We start from the raw sequence: 10,711 nt of genomic DNA, 5'->3' as shown, positions 1-10,711 counted from the left end.
GTGCTGCCCTAGGATTAAATTACACCAAATGGTCAAGGTCGCAATAGTTCTGGCACCACAGGAAAAACTGGACACAGGCAAGGATTACATCAAAGAGTACATGGCAACAATCAGTTGTAGCCTAGCGGTTAAGCTACTGGACTAGTAATTAGAAGGTCGCTGCTTCAAGCCCCACCACTGGCAGGTTGCTGCTGTTGGGTCCTTGAGCAAGGCCCTTAACCCTCAATTGCTCAGACTGTATACTGTAACTGTAATGTAAGTCGCTTTGGATAAAAGCGTCTGCTAAATGCAGAAAATGTAAATATGTAAACAATCCAAGAGTGCACAGGTAATGTAAAACATTTAGAACATTAAGAACAAACTTTTACTGATGGTATAATATTATGAAGTAGTAATTACAAGCAACAAGAGTTGAGGAAATGCAAAGAGATATATAGTCAGAACATGATATTCTGGGAGGAAGTGGAAGATCCGTAATTCAGTTATTAAACTAATAGGGTTTTATTTAAAATTTCCCTGGGCAACAGCTGACCAGCCGATTCCTTCTTGTTGGCTCAAGAGATGCCGCTGGCAGCACTAGCTCAGATTTTTTACAAACCAAAAATCTACGTGTGACCTTAGATTGAGGGTCAAGGGGTCTTTTGCCTTTGGTGACGGAAGGTGGTGGAAGGAAACAAAAGATGGAGGGCTATAACCTCTAATCTTTTCTCACAGAATGTTAGGCTAGGTCAGAATCAAAGGAGTTGTACCAGATAATCTTCTTTACTTCACATCAGAGGAAGTGGGAGGTGTTTTCAAGGGAATTTTAGAGGTACCGATGGTTTTATATAGAATTAAATGTTTAAAACTGAATCATGCTGTACCAGTGGTACTTAGTGGCCTTCAAACATTGTTCAGTACTTTATATCACAGAGAATCCACTACTGGCTGGTGAAATCTCACACATTTCAAAGGGTTAGTCTGCACCTCTCCTAAGCTAATGTGGGGGTAGAGAAAGGAATTACAATAGACTCTAAACAGCATGCTAATTGCCCAAATCCCTAAATCACTGCTTGCCTTATAATACATGAACTGGCAAGGTATTACCATTTCTACACGAACTGTTACACATATGAGGTTAAGTTCATCCAAATTTATTTGCAATAACCTTTCCTTAGTAAACATTTTCTTACTCTAATACAAAATAGTCTATAATCCAAAATGAACAGTAGTATACACAGAAAACAAAGTGCAGTAAGTAAGTTCAGGTTTACTGCTCATTTATTGAACATTGTTGTTTTGATAGCTTATTTTACAACAAAGCTGAGTTTAAACACTGAGCCATACCTATATAATACCACAGTCTATAATGCATGTGTTTCTATACATAACCTAAATAGTTGCCACCTCCTACCTTCTATATGAAATCCACCAACCGGGTAGTGTAACAGCTCAGCATTCCTACTTTTAGACTGAAATAGCAGAGGTGACAGTTATGAGATTCCTCCAAACAGGAGAGAAGTGTCAATCAAACTGTGTTGGCTATGGATGCCCTGCAATTTCCAAGTGATATGGCAAACATTTGCACATCTCAGAAGCTTTACTTAGCAAGTTAACTTGGTGGTTTAATTATGTAACAACTAAGGTTTGCCATTTGCATGATGCTAAACTTTAAGCAATAAATGTCTTTCACTTCTTACAAGTGAAGCTTAGATTCGTAGATCCTGGACAAATTATACAAAGCAAACTTGCTACACACCAGTAGGGGTGCATGACCACATAATCAATAATCACATCAGTTGTGTTTTATATAACTTTAGTTTGTATTGTTATTGTTATTTTGCTATCAGCAATGTCCCACCTATATGTGGAAGGTTGACACTAAATGTGGTGTTGTTATTGTGCAGCTTTATGTCCATTAAACTTGATAGGGCAGTTGTAGCCTAGCTGTTAAGGTACTGGACTAGTAATCAAAGAGATTTGCTGGTTCAAGCTCCACCACTGCCAGGTTTCCACTGTTGGGCCCTTGAGCAAATCTCTTAACCCTCAATTGCTTAGATAAGTCACAGTACAGTAAGTCGCTTTGGATAAAAGCATCTGCTAAATGCAGAAATGTAAAAATTGAACCTGTGTTTGACCCTTGCAATAAGTTACTTTCTTATTCCCATGTCCACATGTCTTTCCTCTGGGTCATCCAGTTTCCTCCTACTTTCCCAGAACATGCCAGGACTTGTACTAGCTCATCTATATTGCCCTCTTGATGTAAAATGTCACGCACTGGATTGGTGCTTGGATTCTATATAGTGAAGTGGATAAAAAATGAAAATGCCATACATGTAAATATATTCCAATATTCTGCTCAGTGATTTTGGAATAACTTAAGTGTCCACTTCAGACCAGATCAGAATAAACTGTTTAATTAAGACGAATAAATGAATGTCATAACTAATGTCAGGCAACATTTTCTCACTTTAGGATTCATATAAAATTATGATAAAACTCACCACAAAACGAAATGATTTCTTACATTTAGAAATGTACTTTAAATAAAAAAAAATTGAGAACAGATATTTATTTTTGCACCAATACCAATATATTATTATATTAAATTAATATATTTTTGTTATTAATTGCCCTTTTACTAAAAATAAAATCTGTAACAATCACTAATGTGGTCATTTTTGTTCAGGGTTTAACTGTACTCTTTTCGACAGCTTAATGGTGAGGGAACAGACGGAAGATGACTGGGGAAAAAGAAGCAAAAGTGAATTCTCTGAAATTCCCTTCCTCCCTCTCGAGCACCTGCTCAGGATCTCATTTCAAACCCCTCAGCTGTTGCTGGCCGGTGTGTGGGAGCTTACAATGGCTCAATAAATCCCCGGAATCAAATGTGACCTCACTCTCAGACTCCAGTCCAGAAATGAGAACACAATGCTTAATACAGCCCACACAAAAATACTACAACGGCTGTCTGACCAGCTTTAGATTATTATCCTGCCCTTATAATCAACATCTCAGAGCGGGAAGGCTGATTGTGGTGTCAGTTCATATTTACTTCAATGTTCCTCCTCTCCCGCTTACATTATAAAAATATTCAGAAAGTCAACAAGTGGCTAATGGCTTCACATAAAGTGGGCAGTTTGTAACCTCAATTTCCAGTTATCAAAGGTTCAGATCTAAAGCGTGTGCAGTTATCATCTGTACAATCTGCAAACAGTCAAACATGTTTGTTGCTTTGTTCCCACACTTTGTACTAATGTTTTCTCAGTATGCTGTATTTATATGGTAAAATAAATGTAGCATAGAGTTATTTTTTTATAAAACATATACATTTATATACATTTTATATAAAAATATATTATTATACACTGTTAACATACATTACATTGTGTTATTGGCGGCATGGTGGCTAAGTGGCTAGCACTGTCGCATCACAGCAAGAAGGTCCTGGGTTCGATCCCCAGGTGGGGCTGTCTGGGTCCTTTCTGTGTGGAGTTTGCATGTTCTCCCCCTGTCTGCGTGGGTTTCCTCCGGGTGCCCCGGTTTCCTCCCACAGTCCAAAGACATTCAAGTGAGGTGAACTGGAGACACTAAATTGTCCACGTCTTCTATGTAACCTTGTGAACTGATGAATCTTATGTAATGAGTAACTACCGTTTTTGTCATGAATGTAACCAGTGTAAAACATGACGTTAAAATCCTAATAAACAAACAAACAACATTGTGTTATTAGTGTGTTAATTTCAGTAGTGTACTTTATACAATACTCATATGCTCTAGGCCACCAGACTCAAGAAGGATGGGTCCCTTTTGAGTCTACTTCCTCCCAAGACTTCTTCCTCATGTCATTCAGGGCCTTTTTGTTGCCACTAAAACCACAGGCTTTTTTATTAGGGGTTTTTGGACCCGAAAGTTGCTTTAAGACAATGTTTATTGTAAATAGAGTTATATAAACTCATTTGATGTGACACTACTGAACCATTTTTGTCACTTTTGACATTGGCTGAACATTTGTGAAAACTAACATAAAATATTGATATTATTATACATCACATAAATTACATTTCTTGTTTCTTTTTAGTTTTGTTCAACCTTAGCACTTAAAAACCCACTTTATGGGTAAAATTACAGTATGTGTACACCTAACCATTAGCTTGTTGGACATGTTATACCAAAATAAGTCTTGACTTGAGATTTGTGGTCAGGTAAAACAAAGATTTAGGTCCATATGACCAAAATGTATGATTAAACTACTAACTTATAACTCTAATAATAATTCTGCCAAGTTGAGTAGTCAAATATATAACCATTGTGCAAGAAGCTTGCTGATAGATATAGGCTGTGTGTGTTGTCGATCCAGCTGATTTTGCCCTATAATTAGTAAGCAATATCAATAACAATACACAGATAAAATAACTTGAATTTCTATTTTTATTTGGACATTAATAAATAATTAGTCACAAACTAAAAAATAAAAATAAAATAAATAAAATAAAACATTCAAAAATAATTCATACTTAAAATGACATCTAATATACGTTTCTTACAATGTATGTTAACTTTAACTGTATACTGTATGATTTTCAACTTCTGAGACCTCAGAAATGTAGTACAGTTTAAAAAGGACAAGTTCCAAATGTGATTTTATTTTAAAATTAACTGACAAATTAATCAAACTGCTTTACAAAAAACACGTTACTGCCCTTAGACTTCCATTGTTAATGACTTTTATGTACATTTCTTTCTCATTACAGGAAAACCCATCAAAATGATAACGTGCTAATCATAGTGTCTATAAATATGTTCAAAATGCACTAGAGTTCACTAAGAACTATGATACTGAATGATGATCATCTGTTGAATAAGGAATTAGGGGGCATTTGGCGTTTTAAAATAAGGAAACTAGGGGGAAAAAATGACAGCAGCATTCCACTGATGAGCTGTAGGTGTGAGAGTAATTAACAGAGAATCACTGCACAGACACTAAGAAATATAAGAACTTACCTTGTATAAGAGAGAAGAAGTGAAGAATTGGAAAGGCTCTTATCTTGGCAGATTAGACTGGGCGACTATGCCTCAAGCTGTTCTGCATTGCTGGACAGATCTGAATTACCACACATGTCAACAGCTGTCTTTTAAAGAATCGACACTTTTATTAGTCGAGCAATGTTCTGTGATTCCTGGATATTGTGGAAGGGAGATTAGATTGGTCAATGCGAACACTTTCACATTCATGCAATCACAATCACACACACGACACACATACAGAGGCAGTGGTGACAACATGTGTCACCACTGGCAGGCATCCCAAACTCTCCAGTGAGACAGGCAGAGCGAATGCCAAGCCTATAGTGTTAATATAAGCATGTGAAGTTGTGTGGTACATGAATGAAGGCTTTGTGTCGTATCTGAATATATTTCCATATCTTTCTTTATCTTCTGCATGTAGCAACCTACACACACATATACATGTATGACCATTTGTATGTGGACACATGACCAGATTTCTGGACACCCCACTTCAAAACCATTAACATTAATATGGAATAACAGTTTTTACTCTTTGGAAGGCTTTCCATGAGATTTTGAAACACGTCTTCGGGTATTTGCGTCAATTTAGTCATAAGAACTTGTGAGTTCAAGCACTGATGCTGGACAACATTACTGACGTCTCTATGGACCTTGTTTTGTGCACATAAGTACACAAAAATGATTTTTCATGGGTGTCTGTTTAGATTTTTTACCAATACCTCATGAACATGTGACCTTTTACTGACAACTATAGATATAGATAGCAAAAAATACAGTACCAGTAGGATGTCATATCTAAGAATTAGTCTCTAGACATAACAAACATGTTTTAAAACATAAAAAGTGGTATTAGGTTGTGCTACATTATGCAAGTAGGCCAATATCCAATGTCTATGTTTCATGTTGTGAAACAATGTAAAATGTATTAACTTGACCTAAAATTTAAATTTAAATATGGTCATCGTTGGCAAAGCCAAGTAACTTTACAACGTCCAGGACAGACAAACCAAAAACCCCCTCTCTGAGTCCACTCTCAAGATATTATAACATTGTTTAGATTATAATTCATTTCAGTTGGATACATTTAAAATGAGCAGCTGTCTAAATAGACAGCTGCAAAGGCCTTCCAGCTTACAAATCAAGCCAATGTTGTGTTTGAGTTAATCCATTGCTATTTCACCCAGTAATCCTGCTTCTCGTGCTAGCACAAACACACAGACACACACACACACACACACACTCACTCACACACTTGTGCCGTTACTGGAATGGCAAACATGCTTCCAAATGTAAATCAGTCCATTCTGCAGCACTGGACTCCACCGGCTTTAACAGTCCAAGCCCACCAGAAGCCCTGTAATCTTACCCTTACTGTCCCTCACATTGTTTCCATATCTACACCTCTACCATCCAAAGCCTCTGTGGCGACAACCTGGCTTTTACAAGAGAGTTAAACAGAGCAGAGACCAATTTCATCTCTGGAAATGCACATACCCGCCACCCACACACAAACATGTATGTGCAGTTGTTCAGCGCTCTCAGTGCTTACAGCAGGTGTAGGGTGGACACTCTTGTTTTTGGAACAAGAACAGCTCTGCCTTTGTTACAGTTATGTGTTTGTCCCATGATGGGAATGGAAAGCTGTATCGTGTTCTTACGGCTCGATGGAATACAAAAGCGCAGCTGCGGTGTAAAGTTTTTTAGGCTTTACAGTTATAACAAACTCCATATAAAGCTGTTTGTTTTTTGAAGGTTAAGTCAGACTGGAATTCAGTGGGTCACTGCTTCATCTGAAGCAATAAAGTGTAGTGGTCATATATGATAGATGTGTGTTATTTACATCCACACTTTACTTTACTTACACTTTACTGCTGCACAACTTGATTTTCTTGGCAGCCAATTTACATCATAGACATTCGTTTTGTAAAGTTCACACCTTAACTTAAAGGTTGCCAGGTTTTTATGAATATGATGTTCAGCAAAATCCATCTGTGATATCTAGATGTGACTTTGCTCTGGATCTGTTGTGACTCTAAACTTAACGTAGTGATAAATGAAGATAAAAAATATCTATATACCTAAATGAATGAATAAATTATTATGTATTAGCTGTTTTATCAGTGACATGCTACATATAATAGATTTCTATACTACATAAGTCACCACTGTTAGTTATGATTAGAAGAACTAAAGGAAATGAACGTGTAGCATCTGGTGCATAAGTCATGTATTAAGCACTGATCTGGAAGATCCAGTGAGTCTTGCTGAGTTGTGCAACTTTTGTCAGCCTGTTTTGGGGGTTTGAATCTTTTAATGTACTTATTATTTGAGCACGGTCCATTTGTTACTAAATGTACTGAATCCATCTGTACGGATATAGTGCTGATAAGCTGAGGAGTGCGTGTAGAAATGACAGAAATGAAAGTTGATGATTGACTTCATTCCAAAGCATATTTCATGTTGTTTTCTCACTTTCCTGAGCCTTCCTTAAATAAGTCATTTTGTAGAAACCAGTGGTAGTGGCAGTGGTAGCTCTGTGGTTAAGATACTGTGCTAGTAAATACTGTTGGGCCCCTGAGCAAGGCCTGTAACCTTCAATTGCTCAAATCGTATTCAGTTGCAATTGTAATTGTAATAGTGTCTGCTAAAATGCCATAAAAAAACAGTTAATATATGGTGCTTATTTTGGTAGCTTAGTGGGTAAAGTACTGGACTAGTGATCCGAAGGTTGCTGATTCAAACCTAGCCACCACCAGGTTGACCCTGTTGGGCCTCAGAGTAAGGCCCCTAACAGAGCAAGGCCTGTAACCTTCAATTGCTTGCATTGTTTTCAATCACAATTGTAATTGTAATAGTGTCTGCTAAAATACCAAAAAACATGTTCAGTTATGAACTGTGCTTATTTTGGTAGCCGAGTGGGTAAAGTATTGGACTAGTGATCAGAAAGTTGCTGGTACAAACTTAGAAACCACCAAGTTGCCCCTGTTAGGCCCCAGAGTAAGGTCCTTACCCTCAACTGCTTGCATTGTTTTCAATCACAATTGTAAGTCACTTGGGATAAAAGCATCTTCTAAATGCCATAAATATAAAAGTATTTTGTTTACAAATAAATTCATTACATAATTTCAATATACAATTAATTCCTAAGCCTTTTTCTCTGTATGTTCACTTACTGCTACACAATTTTTAAAAAAAGAATATGTTTCCCATTTCTGTGTACACCTGGGAGCATGATAATTGCGGAAGGTCCAGAACATGCAGGCCAGAGGAATGATTGTGATCAAAGCCTGCCCGCTCCCCTCCTCATAGAGGGTGGACAAGAAAACTTAAACATGTGAACAAACAGATGATAGGCCTCCCAAATCCAACCAGATGTGATGGCAACAAAGATGAGAGGACAACCCAGGCTAGTACACAATAGAATAGAAAAACTGAAGACAAGAAGAGCCACACTGACGTTGTGATGTTCTGTGGTGTGAATGTCCAGGTGGAGTAATATAATGCTGTTTTAGGGGTTTGGTATCACATACGGTCTGAGGGCAGAAAACTAAATGAACAAATCTGAAACCTGAGGTGCTCAGCAGCTGTGTCTGGGTGAAAACTGTATCTGCGTTTGGGCCTTCTGGTTCGTCTTTGATATCCATCCATTTTTGACATGCTCCCGCTTGCTTCTGCTGAGTTTATTTTTCAAAAATCACACTCGGCTTTCAAAAAACTTCATCTGCTCAGTTGTAACAAATGAGAAGCACTGCACAGAGCAAGCAACAGCTAAAAGAATTAAGACACTGTAATCAATCACATATACCAAAAACAGCACACTAGTTCCACACCCAAATTTCAGCAGTTCTAAACATTGATGCTGAAAGAAAATGTTTAATAAAATCTATTTGCAATTAATAATGTCACAGGTCAATCAAAATAGACTGTTAAAATTGCTGAATTATTCAAAAACAGGATTAAATTAATATTACATTTTAGTAAGAAGAGTTCATTTCGGTGAGAAGTTTGTTTTTTGTTTGTGATCTCAGCTGCACCCTACCTCGCACCTTACATTTTTATTTGCTTATGTGAAAAACAGCTGTAGTGACATTTGTGCTGACATTTGGTTGGGTATCAGGTGGCAGTGCTGATAAAAACAGGTTTTTTTCCATGTTTTGGGAATCTACTGATTGGCAGCATGTATACATTCATCCAGGGTGAGTGACTGGTACAGTCTGGCTCTGTGTGGAATGACACAAACCTTATCAAAGGTTTGAACATTTTTCTTTATTTATTAAGATTTTAACGTCATGTTTTACACACTGTGGTTACATTCATGACAGAAACTGTAGTTACTCCTTACACAAGATTAGTTTTAATGTCAAACACAGTCATGGACTATTTTGTATCTCCAATTCACCTCACTTGCAATTTTTTGGACTGTGGGAGGAAACCGGAGCTCTAGGAGGAAACCCACACAGTCACAGGGAGAACATTCAAACTCCACACAGAAAGCACCCGGACCGCCCCACCTGGAAATCGAACCCAAGACCTACAGGGGTTGGACAAAATAACTGAAACACCTGTCATTTTAGTGTGGGAGGTTTCATGGCTAAATTGGACCAGTCTGGTGGCCAATCTTCATTAATTGCACATTGCACCAGTAAGAGCAGAGTGTGAAGGTTCAATTAGCAGGGTAAGAGCACAGTTTTGCTCAAAATATTGCAATGCACACAACATTATGGGTGACATACCAGAGTTCAAAAGAGGACAAATTGTTGGTGCACGTCTTGCTGGCGCATCTGTGACCAAGACAGCAAGTCTTTGTGATGTATCAAGAGCCACGGTATCCAGGGTAATGTCAGCATACCACCAAGAAGGACAAACCACATCCAACAGGATTAACTGTGGACGCAAGAGGAAGCTGTCTGAAAGGGATGTTCGGGTGCTAACCCGGATTGTATCCAAAAAACATAAAACCACGGCTGCCCAAATCACGGCAGAATTAAATGTGCACCTCAACTCTCCTGTTTCCACCAGAACTGTCCGTCGGGAGCTCCACAGGGTCAATATACACGGCCGGGCTGCTATAGCCAAACCTTTGGTCACTCGTGCCAATGCCAAACGTCGGTGTCAATGGTGCAAGGAGCGCAAATCTTGGGCTGTGGACAATGTGAAACATGTATTGTTCTCTGATGAGTCCACCTTTACTGTTTTCCCCACATCCGGGAGAGTTACGGTGTGGAAAAGCCCCAAAGAAGCGTACCACCCAGACTGTTGCATGCCCAGAGTGAAGCATGGGGGTGGATCAGTGATGGTTTGGGCTGCCATATCATGGCATTCCCTTGGCCCAATACTTGTGCTAGATTGGTGCGTCACTGCCAAGGACTACCGAACCATTCTGGAGGACCATGTGCATCCAATGGCGGTGCCGTGTATCAGGATGACAATGCACCAATACACACAGCAAGACTGGTGAAAGATTGGTTTGATGAACATGAAAGTGAAGTTGAACAGCGAGTCAGGAAACGTTTTCCTCCACCAGCATCACATAGTGACCTGGCCACTATCCTGCAAGAAGAATGGCTTACAATCCCTCTGACCACTGTGCAGGACTTGTATATGTCATTTCCAAGACGAATTGACGCTGTATTGGCCGCAAAAGGAGGCCCTACACCATACTAATAAATTATTGTGGTCTAAAACCAGGTGTTTCAGTTAT

Source organism: Trichomycterus rosablanca, chromosome 17, assembly GCF_030014385.1.
Source record: "Trichomycterus rosablanca isolate fTriRos1 chromosome 17, fTriRos1.hap1, whole genome shotgun sequence".
In the NCBI taxonomy this organism is placed as follows: Eukaryota; Metazoa; Chordata; class Actinopteri; order Siluriformes; family Trichomycteridae; genus Trichomycterus; species Trichomycterus rosablanca.
This window is presented reverse-complemented; position numbering follows the sequence as displayed.